Source organism: Aedes albopictus, chromosome 3 (assembly GCF_035046485.1).
Source record: "Aedes albopictus strain Foshan chromosome 3, AalbF5, whole genome shotgun sequence".
In the NCBI taxonomy this organism is placed as follows: Eukaryota; Metazoa; Arthropoda; class Insecta; order Diptera; family Culicidae; genus Aedes; species Aedes albopictus.
In genome coordinates this window covers 377,703,624-377,725,746 of record NC_085138.1, presented here as the reverse complement: position 1 = coordinate 377,725,746, position 22,123 = coordinate 377,703,624, and the positions used below count along the sequence as shown (strand labels likewise).

General features: G+C 37.8%; 1 protein-coding gene across 2 annotated transcripts in view; it reads left to right on the top strand.

Moving 5' to 3' along the window:
• The window catches only part of LOC109399100 (SH3 domain-binding protein 5 homolog), a 120,783-nt gene that overhangs the window by 57,721 nt on the left and 40,939 nt on the right, over positions 1 to 22,123 (top strand). The gene's annotated exons all lie outside the window — the stretch shown is intronic.

Genomic DNA, 22,123 nt, shown 5'->3' with positions numbered 1-22,123 from the left:
CTATAATAAACACAATTATCATGATTGCTGAGCATGTCGGCCTTCCCCAAAAAAATATTTAAATGTTAATTGGTAAGTCAAGAAAAGCACTCGAGGATTGGGAAACATCTTTCCCATAATTCCCATAATTTTGAAACTAATGTTTACAAGCTCAGTATTTCACCTTAGTCAAACAATAAAAACAAGTTAAACCTGTTAAAGACCTCATAATAACATTGAAGGTGTGGGTATGAGTCTACATTAAAACACTGTCTTGATTGAAGAACACAATAACGAGAACTGAATTCAAAACAGAATTCAGTTGGGCTATATACGATCAAGGGCAACTTTATGGTACTAAACATAGGTTCCGGATTATTCCACGATATTTGACATAGCTGTTAGACCTTAACTTAAGTTTGTCTTTGAATTTAATAGCAATATGATGCTTATTGCTTATGCCACCCACCATTCATTAACAAATAATTGATAATAAGTACTGAAAGAATAGTTGAAAGAACGGAGTACTTATTGAAAATGTTTCTACATTAAGCATGAAAATAGGCTGTTCAGCATAAAGCCTAGGAAAAATAATTTGATAACAATGACTTAAGCAGTCTTATCGATTTGTATATGATGTTTAAAAATTATTTTCTGTGTAATTTAAAACCTCCAAGCATGACGAAGAGTGATTGATCGATGTTATGGTGTTGTTCACTATTTAGTATAATATTTTATTATTTTCAACTTAAAACTACATCTTTCGAAAAAATAACAAACAGTTTTTTTTATAATCCAAACTATTGCACCACGCTCCCCTAAGGCCTTTCGCTTGCAATTTGATACTTAGATAATCATTTAAAAAAAAATGGAAAAAATGAACATGTATACGCAAAACCACGTTCTTGAAATAAATAATTAATACTTTACTGAAAAGCTAAATAATGGCAGTGTGTGTGTTTTCCTTTCATGTATTTAATTATGTATCTGTTCATTGTTTGAAAAACAAGTTTTCACAGTACCGCCATCATAATGATTCTAGCTGCTTAGAATTAAATATTTTTAATGTATTATTATATAAAAAATATATAGATATATTGTTGGACTTTTGCTACTAAGCTTAGTATTTTAGAATGCGTTTGATAATTTTGGTATTATTTGAAAACCATTCAACATATTTCAATGAAATTTTCACACAGACATCTACGCATACTACTTCGAAACGCCTGAAATTTTTATAGGTCTATCTTCAAAGACAAAAAAGTTGTGACTATTTGTAGGAGATGCAATAATTTACAATATGCGCTTTTAACAGTTTTTGCATAAAAAACCTTCAAAACAGTGAATCAAAATTCAACCATCGCGCAACAATAATGACAATGTCGCAACCTGTATTTGTTGCGACAAAACAACCCATGCGACATAAGTTTGTCCCAACTTGAAAATAATGGGATTAACATCGTACACCACGAGTTTAGAGATTTTTAAGCCTTGCATTGCGATTTTCGAACGGTAACTTCGAGTCGGTAAACACTGAAACTCTGTTGAAGCTCTATCATCAAACAGTTTCGACTTTGGGTTAGTAATAATTGATTATTCACGAGTTGAAAAGTACGCAATAAATTCAGCTTCCGTTTTGTCTGCAACAAAAAAATTCGAGATCATGTCATTATCTGTCACCAGTAGGGATAAAGACTAATCGTCGCACCTTCTTTGTTGCTTGTTTTGTGCCTCTTTTGTCTGACAATTCTCTTCACTGCTTCAAAAAAAAAATTGTTCCAGACCCCCCGATGGATGATTTCCACCGACCCAGCAAATTGAAGGGAATGGCCCAAAGTATCATTAGGCAAAATTTCAGACTTACTTATTTTTTTGTTTTAAAGTTGCTCTATAAACACACCGTGTACTCACATCTCACTGTTCCACACTCCTCATTGCCCAGTTTTTACTGTTCAATTCTCACTCTTCCTTGTTCACTTCTCACTCCACACAACTTACTTCCCACTTTTCTCTTCTCACTCCTCACTTCTCACTTTAACTCTCTACTCACTGTTCACTCCTCACTCTTTCACTGCCTACTCCTTTTCATACTACTCACTCCTCATTGCTCGCTCCTCGTCCCGAATCGCTCACATCTCACTCTTCACTGCTCAATAGTTAGTAATCAGTGCTCACTCCTTCTACTCACTACACACTCATTCTCTCTCACTTATCACTCGACACTGCTCAATTTGCACTCTTCACTGCTCCACACTCTGCTCTTTTTACGGATTACTCCTCACAGTGTATTCAAACTTCTCATTGAACATTCTACATTGCTCATTTCTCATTTGTGGTACTGCTTTCTATAAACGGATAACTTTTGAGAAAAAAAGAAACATTGGACAGCTTATGCTGAGAAATCGAACATGGGCAGCTTATCATGACAAAACTGAACATTGACTTGATGTTGTTTTAATGAAGTTTCCGAACAAAGTTAACTAACCGAGAGTGGTTTCTGAATATTTACGTGAAAATAGACCATATGGCGATAAAAAATAACTGACGGCTCTAGCATTTTCAAAATTTTATTTTAAATGTTTTTTTTTTATCCCCAGTAGGTGGTGCTAAGATGTACATCATTTTATTCTCTTCTCAGATGTAAAACGCAAAATTTGCCATCCAGATATGTCTCCAGGAATTCCTCTTAGGGTTCTTCCGGCAATGCTGTATTTGCTCCAGAAATATCCTCTGTGATTTCTTTAGAGATTTCATAAAGATTTAAAGAGATTTTTTTGAAGAATTTCTTCTGTGATTTCTTGAGAAATTTGTTATTGTTATTCCAGTTATTCTTATAAGGCTTCCTTTAGGAATAATGCTTGCTGGAATTGTTCCTGGAGTTCCTGATAGAATCCCTATTGGCATGGGCAGATTTTTCTTTTCTCTCACTCACCCTGATAAATGCGAGAAATGGAGAGGGAACGGGATAAAAGACGGGGAAAGTGCCCCGTCTTCCATTCTTCTTATTTTCATCTTTACTTAGCAAAGTAAATAATAAAAAGGAAAAAAAACTGCCTACGCCAATAAGGCTCCCTCTGGGAATTCCTCGTACGATCGATAATTCTATAGGGATTTCTCCAAAAAATCCTAAAAGATTTCCTTCAGAGATGTCGAAGCATTACATCTTACATGTTAAACAAAACATTAGCAAAAATCGTAAAAATTTGAAAAAGTTGTATCTGTTGCATGTTTTTCGCCTTTCTCGTACACCAAAGTGTACTGAAAGCTTATGTTTTTTTTTATATATCTAGAAAGTCAAAGCTAAAAATCGAAAGATAGAAAGAAGTTCTTCCGAATGTGAAAGAAAACTATTATTTCGTTATAAGGTCTAATGAAGAGCCAAAGTTAAACCATTTCTATGGAGATTTCACTTTTTTCTGGTCCGTCCCGAAAGGATTAAAAAAAAAAAACACGGACAACGTCTTCAGCTTTCGGATGTACAGACTGTTTTTAAACTTAACATTAGACAACGGACAACGGAGCATGCACCAGTGGAAACGGGGAAGAAACTATTTTCACGAAAAGTTACAACGCCCGAAGCGGGAATCGAACCCTCACCCCATAGCATGGTGCGATTATAAGCTTGATGACCATTACCGCACGGCTACGAGGCTCCACTGTGATAAGAAAGCAAAAAAAAAAAATAGTCACAAAATTACATTATATGAGGGATTCCACGGAGGCACGCAAGTCGATCCTGAGCGACCATTTCAAAAATATCTGAAACTTTGCACAGTTTTTCAATTTCATCTAAAACGTCATTTTTCGATATCAAATCTTCATATAGAGTCACGTCTAACTTTTCAAAAGGGTGTATGTGAAAATGGTTGAAAAATATTCAAAAAGCTGCACAGCAAAAACGGTTCGTTCGATTGTTATGATTTTTTCAGCAAAGTTAGATAACTTAATGGGGATTGCTAAGAAAATATACACTGTAAAAAATTTTTTTTTTGCATTAAAAAAATATCATTTTTGTCACACAAACTCAAATATCTCAAAACCCTATCTTTTTACCAACGTGATTTTTTCAGGGAAAACGGTCCATTATATTAGCTATCTACCATAAAAATTTGGTGATGGTAAACTAATAAACAAAAAAGTTATGATATTTCAAACATTTCACAATTTTTACATTTAGTAAAAAAAATATGTTTTTTTTACCGTGTACATTATTCAGAGAATCGCATTATGATGCTGATTTTATTGTTAAGGCTACCGCATGAATTAAACAAGTTATTTTCATGATATTTTTATTTAATTATTCATAACTATTATAGCATCTATTAGAAACTTAGACGCGATCCAGTGTAGTGATCAAAAGTATTGATAGTGTCATTATTTTTATTGTACGTGACTGGCGAAAAATTCTGTTAATAGGGTTAAAACCTGTTGATAATAAGAAACATAAGTAATATTATTTTTAAGATAAAAGCTGCAAAACAAAAGTTTTATATAGACGAATGCGTCTAGTTTACCTGCAAAAAACTTACCTCTTAGATAATAGATTTTATGATGGAGAGAAAGCGAGTAACTGCAACACCAACAAATACATAATAGGTGCATACCACGACAATGCTCTAGACGTCTAGTTTACCTGCAAAAATTTACCTATCAGAGAATAGAATCATAAATATCGGGAGGAAGCGAGTAACTTCAACAACAACAAATGCATGATAGGTACCATGACAATGCTCACGAAAAAGCAAAAAATTACTACCGCTATGGTTATTAAGGATTGTAAAGTAAAAGTTTTCTTCAGTCAAGTAAACGACACCAAACTAGTCAGTAAAAACTTGAAAGTGATTTTGTTTATTAAAATCTAACGAACAACATGAATAGTCGCTTTCTCAACTGTTGTAGGCCGTTTGCAGAAAAAAAGTGCTCAAAAGAGTTACGAAATCTCACCGAAAGCACCATAGATAAACTGAAAGCGACAGGTTATGCTCCAATGTCCACATTGAATACAAATTTACGCATTTGCACGTCCTGCCGTCTAAACGTTGACAAACGAGCAATCTGTATATCATCGGAAGAGCAGGGCGCAGGAAGTTCGAAAACGACAACAACTGAGGAATTACTAGAAGTTCCAAGTGCAGAGAGCCTTGCCACCGTACCATCAGCGACATCTGTTTCAACAAATCAATCGGAAGATGAGTGTATTCAAAAGGTAAACATCGAACGCTTTAACGAGGGCATAGCTGGGATAAAAGTGACTCCGATTAAATGGACGAAGATGGACTACGTTTATTATCCAGAGAAAAAATACCGTGAAATAAACGAAGCTGTACGTAGAAACCTCTTCAAATTAGGACCTGAGGATGTGGAAAATACAGACTACGATGAGGTAATTATGAATATGAAGGAAAAGTTCTCGAATCCAGCCACGACAAGGAAAGAAAAATTATTGATTTTGTCGATGCTGCCAAGTTCGTGGTCTATTCAAGATGCCATTGATGAGTTCGAAACCAATAGATATACAGTAAAAGAGGCAAAACTATTTAAGAATAACTGTCTTTCAACCAAAAATACTAGGTCTAGTAATGCGTTAACAGACGAGGCAAAAGAAATAGTAGTTCAATATTTTGAAGATGATGAAGTAAGTCGAGCTATGCCTGGCCAGAAAGATTATGTATCAGTAAAACAAGATGGAAAGCGTCAAGCAATCCAAAAACGATTAATGATGGCGACATTGAAAGAAGCTTACACACGCTTCAAGGAAATTCACAATAATATTAAAGTAGGTTTTTCCTCATTTGCAAGCCTTCGGCCAAGGCAATGCAAGCTTCTTTCCAATTCAGGAACACATAATGTTTGTGTGTGCACAACCCATGAGAATATTAACCTTATTTTACATAGTTTGAAAAGAATAAATTTAACAAAGGATATTAAAATGTTAACTGGTAGTCTTTTGTGTGAAAATACAACATCAAATTGCTATCTACGATCTTGTTCGGATTGTCCAGATTCTTCATTATTGGAAAATACTTTATTCGGTGAGTTTGAAGAAAAATATATTGATCAGTTATCATTTGAGCAATGGGTAACCACGGATAGGTGTGACCTAGACACAATGAATTAAATGCTTTGGCTGTTTTCCTACTCTCCACATTGACCAATGTGGCGCTAGCTTCTATGCGCGAAAAATCGCTAAAAGTAAATCGCAAAAATATTGTATGGCGAATAGCATCTAAAGGCGTATTTCTCAAAGTGGAACACATTATTCGAAAAAATATTTGGTAGCGGCTGTGCACAATGATGACCGGTTTGGTGCCTACCAAATATTTTTTTGGTAAAAGCTTGTCATTTCGAGAAATTCGAGTTTAGATGCTATTCGCCATACAAAATAAAATGGTTTTACTCCTGCTGATCAACTGTGGCCACGCGCCAAGCTGGTAGTCCATTGTAAAACCTGTAGATGAGTTTGTGTCATATTTTTGCTTGAAATTAGAAAGTTTAATCCCTCACGATTTCATTAAAACAGAGCAATCCAGCTTTTTAAAAAATACGAAAAATACGTTACAAAATGGTGAATTTTTAGTCAATTGTGATTTTTCTGAAAATTACAGTTTTGTATTGCAAGATGAAGTTCAGTCCCATCACTGGAACGTGCAACAAGCTACAATTCATCCATTCGTTATTTATTTTAATGGAAGTTCGCAAATTGAACACTTTAGTTTCATTGTAATTTCCGAAGATTTAAGGCACGATTCAATATCCGTAAACTTGTTCATTGCCAAAATGATTAACTTTTTACGCGTTGATAAACATAAAGAAGTCAAAAAGATATATTTTATGTCTGATGGAGCAGCGTCGCAGTACAAAAACCGTAAGAATTTTTCGAGCCTATGTCAATTTAAATCAATGTACGGAATTGATGCAGAATGGCATTTTTTTGCTACGTCACATGGCAAAGGTCCTTGTGATGCTATTGGAGGAACAATAAAGCGCATGGCCACAAGAGCAAGTTTAGCCAAAGAACGTGAGCATCCAATTAAAACTGCGAAAGAACTTTTTGAATGGGCGAATCGTAGAAAAGAAGAAGATTTAACCAATTTATCATTTTGTTTTACTACTACGGAAGAGTACGAAATAAAGGCTTCAGAGCTCAGCGAGCAATATAATAACGCGAAAACGATCCAAGGAACCCAAAAATTCCATTGTTTCATTCCATTGTCAGAAAATAAAATTAAAGCAAAACTATACTCAAACTGTTCTGACAATAATGCCAAAGTGTTCGATATTGTAAAAAAATAAATAAAATCAAATAAAAAATAAGTAAAACTGTTTTCATGATCTCATAACCCATAATAAAATCCAAACCCAAAACTCTTAGCCCTCTCTTACCCCTATTGTGTCAAATCTATGATTATTGTTGTGTAATTTGAGAATTCATTTATATGTATAAATATTATATGTATATATATTATATGTATATATATTACATGTATATACATATAATATAAATACATATAATATTTATACATATAATATACATAATACAAATGAATACACAAATATTGAATATCGTAAAAACAACTTGTTTAACTCCCGCAAGACCCTTAACAAAAAAAAACAGCACCAAACTGTGATTCTCGAAATAATTTACACGGTAAAAAAATTTTTTTCTACTAAATGTAAAAAATTGTGAAATGTTTGAAATGTCATAACTTTTTTGTTTATTAGTTTACCATCACCAAATTTTTATGGTAGATAGCTAATATAACGGACCATTTTCCCTAAAAAAAATGACGTTGGTAAAAAGATAGGGTTTTGAGATATTTAAGTTTTTGTGACAAAAAATATATTTTTTAATGCAAAAAAAAATATTTTTTTTACTGTGTATATTTTTTTAGTAATCACCATTTAGTTATCTAACTTTGCTGAAAAAATCATAACAATCGAACGAACCGTTTTTGCTGTGCAGCTTTTTGAATATTTTTCAACCATTTTCATATACACCCTTTTGAAAAGTTAGTCGTGACTCAACATGAAGATATGATATCGAAAAATGGTGATTTAGATGGAACTGAAAAACTGTGCAAAGTTTCAGCTCAATAGAAAATCATGAATTAAAAAAAGTCCTAAATTTTGATGCTGTTGCTTGGAATCGCTCATATAGGTTATGTTCTATCGAGGTCTGATTGTATGACCTACCAAGCTGGTTTTTTTTTACAAGGTTTCTCCAAATTGATTGAAGAAAAACTTTCTAGTGCTTACTTTGCCTAAACGTTAAAAATAAAAAAAAAGTTAAAAATCTTATTTCGATATTCTACGGGATCATCTTCAATTGCAATATGCATCAAATTATATACTATATTGGGCAAATGTGTATTAATTTCAGATTCTCTGAAGATTTTTTGTTGGTAAATCTGAACCGCATTATCAACTTTGAATTTACATAAATATATACACCTAAACCTTATTTTACGTCCACTATTGGCTTATCGAAAAAAATTTCTACCGACAAAATAATGATCAAAATACAAATTTTTATATTTTTGTACACTTCTCCTAATCACGAAGATGTTTAAAAAAATATAAAACTGTTGAGTTTGCTCATTGTCTTAGCGTTAGAATTTTTTGTCGCTCAGCCAAGCATGGACTTAAAAAGAGGACGAGGTGTAATATCAGCGCACCACACCAGGTTAGCGATAAAATAACGAGAATAATTATTTCCACTCTGCTGCAAATCAAGCTCTAATTAACCAAAGTTTAAGATAACACGTTGCACCAGAAACTGGACGACGACGGGGTGGAAACAATAACGACTCGTTAAAAGTTTACAATTTCCAACATAAAACACGAAACCCAGTCCGTTCTCATGATTGGTGCTACACTATAGGTTGCAGCAAGGAAAAGCTAGCATAATTGCTATAGTCTTCGTGTTTACTACATTCTCTCGTCAAATGGAAGAGACCGTTGCTTGTTTTCATCAGAATTAGTTCTTTATTAACGTTTTATTAACCTTAAGGATAATAAAAAAATCTATTATTTTATTGTTGTTTTTGTTTTCCTCATTGATCACTTTTCGAACTGAAAATACACTTTAACAACAAACTCCCGGCATATGTTCTTAAGCTGTCTATTCTTTTTGTTTTGATATATACCTTAGGATAGAATAATTTATTTCAGGATTAGCATTCCACTTTTGAAAAATTGTATGTATCTAGTGGTAAACAAATTTCTACCGGAATTTGTATATGAGATACATTTGTATAATGGTTTAATAATGTAAAGCTTAGTTTTGTTTGTTTTTTTTAATACAATTAACTTCAGTTGTCTGTAATAATTGCACAGCTGCAATAAGGACAAACAGTTGAGTTGGTCATAACACAATTAGGAGTATTATTCCATTTGAATACCAATAGTGAACTGACTGATTAGGTACAGGGGATACTCAAAATAACTGGGACAGGTAAAAATTTCAATTTTCAAAAAATGTTCAACTCGCTGTAACTTTTTGAAAAGGGCATCAAATATTCTCATATTTTTTACTGTAAGTTCATCAACTAGTTGTGTATCAGTGGTTCAAATTTGGAAAAGATCGGGTCATTCTACACGAAGTTATAAAGATTCTAGAAAAAGGTATAATTATCCGATAGCCAACTTTGAGCTGTTATATCTCCTGATTCAATGAACCGAATGCAATGAAATTTTGATCATTTATGACTTATATAATATTTCAAAAAGTTACAGCGAGTTGAACATTTTTTGAAAAGTGAAAATTTTACCTATCCCAGTTATTTTGAGTATCCCCTGTACCTAAGAAACAGAAGTAATTGCACAATAGTTTCTTAAGCTGAAGTTTGCTTATGAGAGGTTTGTTCCACTCTTATGCAGCAAAAATGTTTCTTGGCTAAGAGTTGTGACATATTGCGCAATGACTGTTCTTCAAAAGAACTTCAAACGACGTTGTACCGCAAAGAAAAAACGAATACCTTACGGTCAGGGTTACGTAATTAAATTCCGTTATCGTTGTTTCCCATCTCGGAAGAAAGGCTGTTCTCTAGCCAACCTTCAGCAGAAGAAGAAAACTAACTTGCACGCAGCAAACATCTTGAGGGCACAAGCAAAAAACTCTGTTTTGCTAGCGTTATTGGCATGGCATGGCTTCCAAAGCACGGAAACTCTGAACAGCGTTCGGATTTGAAAAAAAAAGTCGGAACATTGAGCTGATGACTATCCCCGTCTTGTACTGAGTTTCTGCAGAGATCTTCAGATTAGTACAATGGTGGAATCAAACAAGCAGCCACGAGACGTCCCGTGCTGAGAATAATCTGCGAAGAAAAAAAAAAACCGAGATTGTAATCTAATTTCTTTAACCGTCCGAAGTGTAATTTCGCATGCATATTGTAGCCGAGGGCACGTTAAACTCCGATGGTGATGATGATGACGATGATGGAGGAAGAGAACAATTTCGTGTCCACGAAGGCCATACTATTGAAGGGCTGCATGTAACTACTTGGAGCTTTTGCCTTGCATTGTACATGCACGACATCTTGATGGCAGAATAAGTAGCAGAGAAGAAAACGTTGGGAAAAGTGTGTGGCGAATCCAGACTTGCGGAATCGTGGCGGTGACGATGGAAATGCGATTTTCACACGCTCCTCACACAAATTCCGTTGCAGGGTCCGCTCGAGAACGAAAAGCTAACGCTTCAGTTTTGCTGACATCCTGAGTAAGACCAAACAATGAAGGTGCTAGCTGGTGTTGTAATGGGATTTCTGGTCTGCTGCAGCATGCTAAGGCCGTCAGATGGTACGATTACACGAGGAAATAAGTTCTATGGAGAGCAATAGCCCATTCCTCTGCTAGTTAGTGCCAGTTACAATAGAGTGTTGTCAAGAACAGCCCGTTATGAATATAGAAACACTTTCCCAACGGAGGGCATGACCGGTCAAACAGACCGCGACCTTATGAAAGGTGAGGCGAGGTCTAGGTTATGAGTGTTTGTAGGTGGTGACCGCTTTTATTTCGATTTGAATCGGATCGAAATGCTCAAAATTGGCATTGGAGCGTTTTCGGTGCACTATATAAGGACAATTTTAAGGAATTTTTGTGAGAAAATATTTTTTTGGGAATAACATTTAAACTTATCGATCTTCAAATGCTATGATTTTATTGCAAATACTAATGTACAGATATCTGCTTAATTCAGTTGTTGTTTCACATGGTTATTGATTTGTTGGCTTATCTCCAATTGCGAATCGTTTCGGATTCGGGTTTTTGTCAAAGGCTACATAATATTTAAGAACACAGTTAGCTCGGAGTTTGCACATATTCTCATTTAAGATAATCATACAGCAAATCAATTTTTAGGCAACAACAACAATAACGTTCTATCAATATAAGCTTGTCGCAACTTCAAAAGAAATAAAAACCGTAGCAGATCGAATAGTTTTGACTAATAACTCACGACTGGATGGGAAAAAATATTATTTTCAACATGGAAATTGAAATTTTTTTTGTATTAATAACATGAAACGAACTCACCAATTTACATTCTGTCGTCCACTGACGATCATGCAACTGAAATGTTATCAAAGTTTTATTGTAGATTATTATTAAACAAATTGATATTCATTTGTACCAAACTAGATGACAGTTATTAAGCAGTGAGTGTCATAATTTCTGCGTCCGAGCGACAATGACGTGCATCGGGCTACTATTGAGATCTGCGAAGTATGAACGCGGTTAAAATTCCCATCGTATCAAAGCGTTGATTGATGATGATTGATGATTGATGAAAAATCGTCATTTTTGTCACCTTGTCAGCCCCTTGCCAAGCGAGGGGTCCATCAATTCAACCCAACCAAAGTGGTTTTCATCCTTTTTTATCATATTCTAGCGAATAAGCAAGAAAAAATTGAAATCCCAGACTTTATGTAAATGGCGGCCTGGTTTCAGCGAGAATTACTTCCTTATAAATTGAGGTACAGCTCAAAATTGTGACGTGCTGCAGCCAATCTAGGTTCGGATTCAGATTCAGAGACCCTAAATTATAGTCAGAGACACATAAGTTTGCTTCCGAGACAAAAAAAATGTTTCACTGTGTAATGGTTTCAATATGGCTCTGGACATACTGGGCAATCTGCGGAAAAATAGAAAATAAATGATAAAAAACAATAATTCGGCCAAACGTCCGTATGTCAAACGTTCTGCCATTACCGTGGACCAGTATATTTTATTCCTTTCCTACATTGACAATCTGACGTGCGAGACGTCAGTCTGGCCTAAAAATAGAATATCATCAACTCTTACTCACTGATGATGCCCGTTACTTTCACGCTGTTATCCCATTGATTCCTTGTGTAAGTGTAGCTATCTTGTCGAAAATGGACTAGCAGCTGACGAACTGAAGAAGTGCTTCAATAAATCGTTGAAATATAACATATAATTCAACTAGCAGGTTCAGTTCCAGTGTAATCGTAAAGCCGGAAAGAACGTGAAGAAGTATTTGGCATATTGTAACGGGAAAATTGTATTTCTCGTATGCCTACAAAAATTAACACATAAATACAAACACTCCTAACCTAGGTCATTGTTTCACCTTTCGAAAGGTCACGGTCTCTTTAGCCATGCCCTCCGTTGGGAAAGTGCTTTCATTCATAACGGCTGTTCTTGACAACAACTCCATTGTAGCTGGCACTAACTAGCAGAGGAATGGCTAATGCTCTTCTCCATAGAACTTATTTCCTCATGCAACCGCACCATCTGCCGGTCCCAGCAGACCAGAAATCCCATTACAACTCCGCCATCACCATGATTGCATGGTCTTATTCAGGGTGTTAGCAGAAGTGAAGCGTTAGCTTTTCGTTCTCTAGTAGAACAGCAACGTAGGATTTGTTTGAGAAGCGTGTGAGAATCTCATTTCCATCGTCACTACCGCACCATTCCGCAAGTCTGGATTCGCCGCGCACTTTTCTCAACGTTTTCTTCTCTGCTACTCATTCTGCCATCAAGATTTCGTGCATGCAGCCCTTCAAGAGTATGGTCTCGGTGGGCACGAAATTGTTCGCTTCCTCTATCATCGTCATCATCATCACTATCGGAGTTTAACATGTGCCCTCGGTCACAACATGCATGCGAAATTACACTTCAGCGGACGGTTTAAGAAATTAGATTACAATCTCGGTTTTTTTTTCTTCGCAGATGATTCTCAGCACGAAACGTCTCGTGGCGGGTTGTTTGATTTCATCATTGTACTAATCTGCAGATCTCTTCAGGAACTCAGTAGAAGACAGGTAGTCACCAAGGCAAAGTACCGGCTTTTGTTCAAATCTGTACACTATTCAGAGTTTCCTTGCTTTGAAAGGCATGCTAACAGTACTAGCAAAAAACAGAGCTTTTTTCTTGTACTCTCAAGATGTTTGCTGCGTGCAAGTTAGTTTGCTTTTTCTGCTGAATGTTGACTACAGAACGCCCTTTCTTCCGAGATGGGAAACAACGATTACGGAATTTAATTACGTAACCCTGACCGCAAGCTAGTCAATTTTTTGCGCCACTAAGGTCATTTGAAGTTCTTGTTGAAATAGTCCATCTGTCTTGTATGGAACTTGGGATAATAAATGGTTAATATTAAGCGTAATTTGTAATTGTTAAATCGGTTGAAAACAAATCAAAAATATACTAACTTTTACTACTTTCAATTAATTCAATTAAATTTATTTCTGGAATTCAACGTTACTACATTTAATATTTACATTTACATTTCAGAGATTTGGTTTACCTTTCAGCTGAGAACAATACAAATTCATTTAAGATACATTAATACAAATAACAGAAATTACTAGCTAAATGTAGCTTTTTTAGGGAAAAGAGTTGAAAAAAACCCTAGATTTCAGAATGTCTTAAAACTAATATCACAGATTTTGAGGGGAGAGTGCTCCGATGAGCGGGTTTGCTGACATCTCGCAAGACGTCCTGAAGGATCTCGTGGCCCTTTCGATGCTGGCATCAATGGTGTCGACACCGGCTAGCTTGTGGAGATCGTCGGTCGGGTACCAGAGATTCAAATTGAGAACCATTTTGAGTAGTTTGTTCTGCTTAACTTGCAGCCTCTTTCGATGAGACTTGGCACAGTTGCCCCAAACTGCCGATGCATAGGTGATCATTGGCCGGATGATGCACTTGACCACCAGCATCTTGTTTTTGATGTGCAGTTTCGACCGTCGATTCAGCAGGGAGTACAGCGCCTTGGTAGACCGATCAACTTTTCCGGCGACGTAGTTCACATGTTTGTCGAACTTCAACTTCTTGTCGAAAAGCACTCCTAGATATTTGACTTCATCGTCCCATGTAGTTGGCTGACCATTGACAGTGATCGTCCTACGGGGAAGGTGTTGAGCAGCACGCCTCCGCGTGAAGAAAATCGACTGCGTTTTGCCTGCATTCAACTTGATTCGCCATTTCCGTTGGAATTCCTGGAGATTGTTCATCGCCGCTTGGAGGTGAGTAATGACGATTTGTGGATCTTTGTCCGATACCAGAAAAGCCGTGTCGTCCGCAAAAAATGCGTATGATACTCCATCTACCATCAGTACATCGGAGGTTAGGACGTTGTAGAGAATCGGACTCAGGACTGATCCTTGGGGCACGCCAAAGGGGATGTTGTGGGCGCTGGAGCTTTCACCATTTACGGCAACCGCGAAAGTCCGATTTGAAAGGAACGATTGTACAATCTTGACCAGGTAGAGTTGGAGATTCGAGCGGAAGAGCTTGTACACGACAGCTTCTTGCCACACGGAGTCGTAGGCTTTTTCCACGTCGAGAAGAACCATGCCAGTCGATTTGCCCGTTCGAAATCCTTGTTTCACCTTTTGCGTGATGCGAGCAAGTTGGTGCACTGTTGAGTGTCCCGTTCTGAAGCCGAATTGTTCCGCTGGAACGACTTCTTCCGTCTCCAAGTGACGGTTTAATCGTGCGAGGATTACCCTTTCCAGGACTTTACTAAGACTGCTCAGAAGACTTATCGGTCGGTAATTACCTGGATTGCTGATATCTTTGTTTGCTTTCGGGATGGCTATCACGTTGGTGTGTTTCCATCCGGCCGGAAAGTAACCTAAGGCCAGGCACGCGTTGAACACTTTGACCAAAACAACCAATCCTTTTCTTGGTAGATGCTTGAGGCAGGTGTTCCGGATGCCATCCTGTCCTGGAGACTTCCGGTTTTTCAGCGTGTGGATGATTGATTTCACCTCTTTCGGTTTGACCAGGGCAGCATTAGGAACGAGAGATCTTGCAGCGCGAATTTGGTGGATTGCAGCGTCCACCGCCGCCGAAGTTTCTGGATCGCCATGCTCTTCGTTGTTATGAGCGGCAGCAAACGTTGCTGCGAACGCTTCGGCTTTTTGTGATGGACTCACTACGAGGTTACCGTTGACGTTCAGCGGGGGGCTGTACTTGACCGTGTTACGAAGGCTGCGCGTTAGCTTCCAAAATTTGTTGCTGCCATTATCCAGATTCTTCAGCATGGAGCCAAAGCTCCTGTACCGGTGTTCTGCGCTTTTGGTGCTAATAACGTTGTTCAGGTGGCGTACAACCGCTCCAATCAGCGGGTCACGTCTACGAATAAACTGCCTGCGCCGAACATTCCTCAAACGAATCAGCAGCTTCAGCTCGTCGGGAATTTCCTTCTTTTTTGGAAGGATTCTACGCGTAGGGACAGCAGCCTCTTCAGCTGCCTTTACGATCGCGGTGATTTTGGCGATTGCATCGTCGATTTTCTCCGGACGGTCCAGGTCGTTGATCCAATCTGCCGTTAGGTCGACTTCCAGATCGATTTTTCGAGCGAATGTGCTCCAGTTCGCTTTATCGAAGCAGCGGATGGTCTTTCCCGCCGGGGCTACTGGAATCTCAGCGTTGATTGTGAAGGTTACGGGCAGGTGGTCCGACGACAGTTCGACGTGTGTTATCGGCCTCGACATCTGCACCAGGTTGTTGGAGATCACCAAGTCCAGGGTAGAAGGCCTCCCCCGTCCAGCAGGAATACGGGTGGGAGTCTCCGGAGCGTGTATGTAGAAGTCCGTGGACTCATACTCTTGGTGCAGGACTCGTCCTGCTTTGTTGGATTTGGCGCAGTACCACAACCTGTGCCGCGCATTCAAATCACCCACCAGAAAGAACGCCTCGTCGATGCTGCACAGTTGGCGAATATCACGTCTGAACTGGCAGAGCGTTGCCCTATTATTCGAGCCGGGATAGTAGACAGCGATGATGTTCACTGGTGTTGGATCTGCCGCCACAGTTATGCCGACAGCTTCGATCGCCCGCGTCGAAGTTTCCAGCTTGGAGTAAGAAATTCCGTTCCTCACCAGAATCGCTACTCCTCCCCCACGGGTGGTATCCGGCGAATCTCGATCCGCTCTCACAATACTGTAGTTGTCGTGATACATTGAGTTGTTGAGTTGGAGCCAGGTCTCCGTGATCACAGCGATGTCGATTTCGTGATTCTCAAGGAAGTGGAAAAATTCCTCAACCTTGTTTCGAATAGAACGGCAGTTCCAATTCAAGACCTTGAGTGAGTTAGGATTAGCCATTGTAGACATACTTGATGATGAGCTCGCTAAGGGCGAGGAATTGCATTGCCTTCGATTGGCAATTCGAAAGATTGGTGAAAAGCTCATTAGCGAGGCACATGAACTCCTCGACGGTGAACAAGTTAGACGACCCGGGCTGAGGGTTTCCCTGGACGACTTGAGAATACGAAAGATTCGGTTTTGTGATGCTTCCCAGCAGGTGGCTCAAGTCACCACCCGGCCGACTGGGGGCTAGTACAGGCACCGTTGAAACCTTCACTGAGCTGTTCCTCGGGTTCGGTCTCGTTCTCATCTTGGCCTTCAAATCCTGCAGATGCTTGAGGCGAGCAGGGCATCCTTTGTAGTTCGCAGTATGATTTTGACTGCAGTTGGCGCAGCGGATTTGCGAGCGGTCCTCGTTGGCAGCTGTGCCGCCTCTTGCTGGTAGAATGCACTCTGCTGTCTGGTGCCGTTCGCCACATTTCACACACTTTGCCTCCAGGTGGCAATTTCTCATTCCGTGGCCGAACTGTTGGCATCGAAAGCACTGGACGACGTCGGACTTCTTCTTGGAGTAGTGCCTCCACCAAACGATGACGTTGAACAGCGAGTCTATTTTCTGAAGGTCCTGCAGTTTAACGGCACCATTCGGAAATTGCAGCAAATAGAGCGCGTAATCACCGTGTTTCGACATGGACAGCTGGCGAACACTAGTCGGATGTACGTGCACTGACGCGAGTTCTTCTATCACTTCTTCCACCGGATACACTGGCAGCCCGGAGAGAACAATTCTCACAGGAATTTCATCACTAGTTCCATGTGTGTAGAACTGGATTCCCGAAGCTTCCAATGTGCTTACCACATCAGAAAAGTGCGGTTTGGTTTTCACACTGATCTGGATGTTATGCTTGCTCACCCGTAGAAGGTAATCACTTTTCGTCACAGACGTCACGGCAATCATTCGGTTGAGCGCGGGAACACTGGAACCGTACACGAAAATCGGCGGACACCTGATTTTAGTGGGAGCGATACCCGACTTTTCTTCACCTCTTTTACACGTTTTTGACCACTGTGCAGTGGTAGCACTACCATCACCACCGCCATTGTTGACATCTTCATCATCGTCGTCAGAGAGCAACGCGAATTGATTCGACGCCAATAACGTTCCGGATGAACTCCCCTGCTGGGTAAGTGGCAGCTGGACGTTGAGCTGGTCCGCGGATGACGGCATTCCACCGAAGGAATTTCTGCGACGACGTTTTGTCGCTTGATCGGCAAACGGAGGTTTCACCGCAATCTCCTTCTGTTGTTTGCGGATCTTTTTCGAACCGTAGTTCATCCGAACCACGATCTGCGATGATCCAAGTCCATCGCCTGGTCCAAGTCCTCTCCTTCCCCAGGGCGTTAGCGGCACACCGGGAACACTAGGTAAATACTTGTTTTTTCGGGAGCACTAAAAACTATGTATGCACACCGAGGCACTATGGGAACTTTTACTACTTGCAAAGAAAAAAAAAAACCTTTAACAGAAGTTTGCTTGTCAATGAAACTTCCAGTAGAAATTTCTCAAAACTAAAATGTTAATGCTAACATAAATCATTCTATCAAAAAACACAAAGAAAAGAAAAAAAAATATAAGAGAGGGATTCTCAACAAAAAAAAAAACGACTAGTGTGAAGTTTCCATTGCACGTGAGAATGTGATCAACACGAAGACGATAGTAATTATGCTAGCTTTTCCTTACTGCAACTTACATATAGTAGAGAATTGGGTTTCGTGTTTTATGTTGCCAATTATTGTGAACTTTTAACGAGCCGTTTTTATTTCCACTATGTCACCGTCGTCCGATTTATGGTGCAGCTTGTTATCTTAAACTTTGACTAATTAGAGTTCGGTTTGCAGCAGAGTGGTAATAATTATTCTCGTAACTTCATAGTTAACCTTGTGTGATATGAATACCATCCGGGAAAACCATGGGAATTACGCGGAAAATTGTAAAAGGCACCGGGAAACATTTTCATGGTGCCTGTATTGCATTGGTGACAATCAAGTTTTGAATATACTGATATCAACGTTAACAGAGTTGTCGATAGGCTTTTTGTAGAGGGGCAGTCTGAAGAAAAATGTCTGGACAGGTATTGTAAACCGTGGACAAATTGATCTATGGGCTAAAATTGATAAGAAATTGATCGCTGAACACATTTTAAACAGTTTCTTTACCAGTCGTGTGCTGTTGGGATCAGATACTAACCGATATGTATAAGGAAACTATCTAAACTATGCGTTATCTAACGAAAAAACGTCTGATCAATTTCGACCCAGAGATTAATTTGTCCTCGGTTTACGATACGTGGGATTTTTGGAGAAAATGAGGTATAATTTAAAGACTGACAAATGATTTAGGTCTTCGATTTTTTAAGGTAATACTGGCAGGCATAAATATTTTTTGATTTTTATCATTTGTTCGCCATGGTTGCCCATGATAAAATTTATTTATTCAGTTTCGTCAATCAACGTTGACTAGTACTTATACATACATTTTTGTATCATTTCTTAAAGATATAGTACATATTCAGTTGCAATTCAGTTCAGTTGCATAATAAGCAATTATTATTGGAATATGACAATAAAATTAGTATTTTTTCTATTTTTTTCATCAAAACTTGTGAGTTTTTTTTTTAGAAATTGCAGGTCTGACACAAAATTATTTTGACACAATTCGAGTAAGAGACAAGTTATAACTAAGGGTTTCATCAAGAAAATTGGATATTTTCAGAAGCTTTCATTGTATTTAGCAGAATTCTGATTTTTTGTCAGCTTTATCGCTTGTGGTTTTAATGTTCATTTTTACTCCGAAGTTATTTCATAATATTGTCTCTGTGTATATTTTATATACAGGGGATAGACAAAATGATCGGGACAGGCAAAATTTTTACTTCTCAAAAAATGTTCAACTGGCTGTAACTTTTTGAAGAGTGCATCAAATATTCTCAAATTTTTACTGTAAGTTGATCAACTAGTTGTGTATCAGTGGACAAAATTTGGAAAAGATCGGGCTATTCTGCATGAAATTATCAAGATTCTAGAAAAAAGTTATAATTAGCTGATAGCCAACTTTGAGCTGTTATATCTCTGGATTCAATGAACCGAATGCAATGAAATTTTGACCATTTATGACTTACATAATGAACTTTGAAAAACTTTTGACACAATTTAAAATTCTTAACACGGAAGAAAATTATTACGATTAGTTTATTTTTCTAATAAAACACCAAATTTTCTTAAACTTCACTATCGTTTCAAAATTCAAGATGCTAATTATAGTTCATTTAAATTTCCTCTAATTGTCTTGAATATAAATATGCTTTGATGGAAACAAACAACAACAACATAGCCTTCAATCAATAGAAAATGTATTGGGATGCATATTAAAAATAGACATATTTACTAAAAAATCATAAAATAAATAAAATCGCTATAACTTTTTCTCTTGTCAATAATTTAATGTTGTGTCAAACGGTTTTCAGAGCTCATTATATAAGTCATAAATGGTCAAAATTTCATTGCATTCGGTTCATTGAATCCGGAGATATAACTGCTCAAAGTTGGCTGTCGGATAATTATAACTTTTTCAAGAATCTTTATAGCTTTGTGCAGAATAGTTGGATTTTTTTGAAATTTTGTCCACTGATACACAACTAGTTGATCAACTTACAGTTGAAATTTGAGAATATTTGATGCACTTTTCGAAAAGTTACAGCTAGTTGAACATTTTTTGAAAAGTGAAAATTTTGCCCGTCCCGATCATTTTGTCTATCCCCTGCATGTTAGTAGTTTCTGATGGGTCTCGACAAATTCATATAAAAAATTCCGAATTCTTCTTGAGCGAAATTTCAAGATTTCTGGAAGATTAATGAACGACTTTTTGAGGGAAAGCCCTGACAGCAGAATCCTAGCAATAATTCTGAGAAAAGTTCACGCCCTCTCGGGATTCCTGGAGAACTCGGTTAAGTTTTACGTATGCAAAAAAGTGGAATTTTTTGAAGATTTTGGAGTCGAGACATTTTTAGTGAAACTCAAGTTTTCTAAGAAATTTGATACCTATGGCAGACATCAAGGAGAAATATCTTGAAAAATGCCTGAAGGAATTCATAGAGAAGTCGTACCTAGCTGCTTCTGTCCAGACTCTTGGAAGAACTTTAGGCAAATTCAAAAATCTGTATATTGAGTACAACACAAGAAATTGTAGCGAGTTTTCCAAAAATAGTTCATGCTAGACTGCCTAGTGCAGCTCCTGGATGACTCTTTGATGGAGTCCTCTTAGAAATTTCAGGAGTTACAGGAGATCTATTGATTTCCTGAGTACTATATAAAAACCTACTCTATGAAAGAACAGATTAATATAACTTTGAAATAATTAAGGTTGAAGGATTCGCCATTGATATTATCGCCATCATTGAAATTTCTAAAGTAGTTTTCTCGTGCACAGCACAAATTTTCGTTATGAAAATGTATTCACTGCATTCCTGTATCCATCTGAAACGAGGTGAATACATTTTCATAACGAACATTTGTGTTTTGAACGAGAAAACTGCTTTTTTGAATTTCAATGATGACGATGATATCAATGATGAATCCTTCAACCTTAAATGCTCAGTTTGAAAATCAACCATGCGTTTTATTGTTTCAAACAAGCGTCATTTTTCAGCGTGATTGTAGAATTATGTTCTTTTTCGTTTGGTATTCGTGAACGATAGCGAGCAATGGGTTATAGAGTGCTGCACTTGACGCGAACATACCGAAAACTCTGAATGATACTCTCGTCTCAAGACTGCATAAGGTACACCGGGGTAAGTTGAAACGGGTGGGACAAGATGAAACAGCCGGTTAACATTATGTTTTCCAATGATGATAAACAGTTTAGTTGCCGTTACACATAGTTTTTGATTTAAACATTCTTTTTGTGAAGAAAGAATTTCCAAATTGTTTTGAAATCTATTTCAAAACTTCGTGTTTCATCTTCCCCCACCCGTTTCAACTTGCCCCGGTGTACCTTACCACATAAAGTGAACCCGCCCACGCATTATTCTCATTTATCAAATGTCGTGCAAATTTGAAACGGTGAAATGGTCTTGCCTTTGCTATTTTTCTTTTTCCATATCAACGAGTTTTCCCATTTTTCCACTGAAATTCCTCGTAGCAAAAAATGGTGCTGAAAGCGTTGATAACGACTCCAAGAAAGCCATTTGAACGCTCATATGACCGATTTTATTGTTGCTTACCAGTCACACGCATGGCGCTGGCTGCCGTAATGGTTGAAGATGTGACACAGAACCCATAAATCTACGAGACAGTCAGGCACCTAGCACCTGCAAAAATAAATGGGTTTTATTCAACCGACAGTAGTAATGAACTGCTGAACGAAAAATGACAGGTTTCTAATGAAATTAAATTCCATGACAAGCTAGCGGTTTGAATTACTTGTACGTGTTATCAGTAGATTCAAGTGTTAAGATTTTACACACCGTGCACTGACGTAAAAGTGTCAAACTCTTGATAAGCATGTTTTATCGTTCATCAGTTCGAAT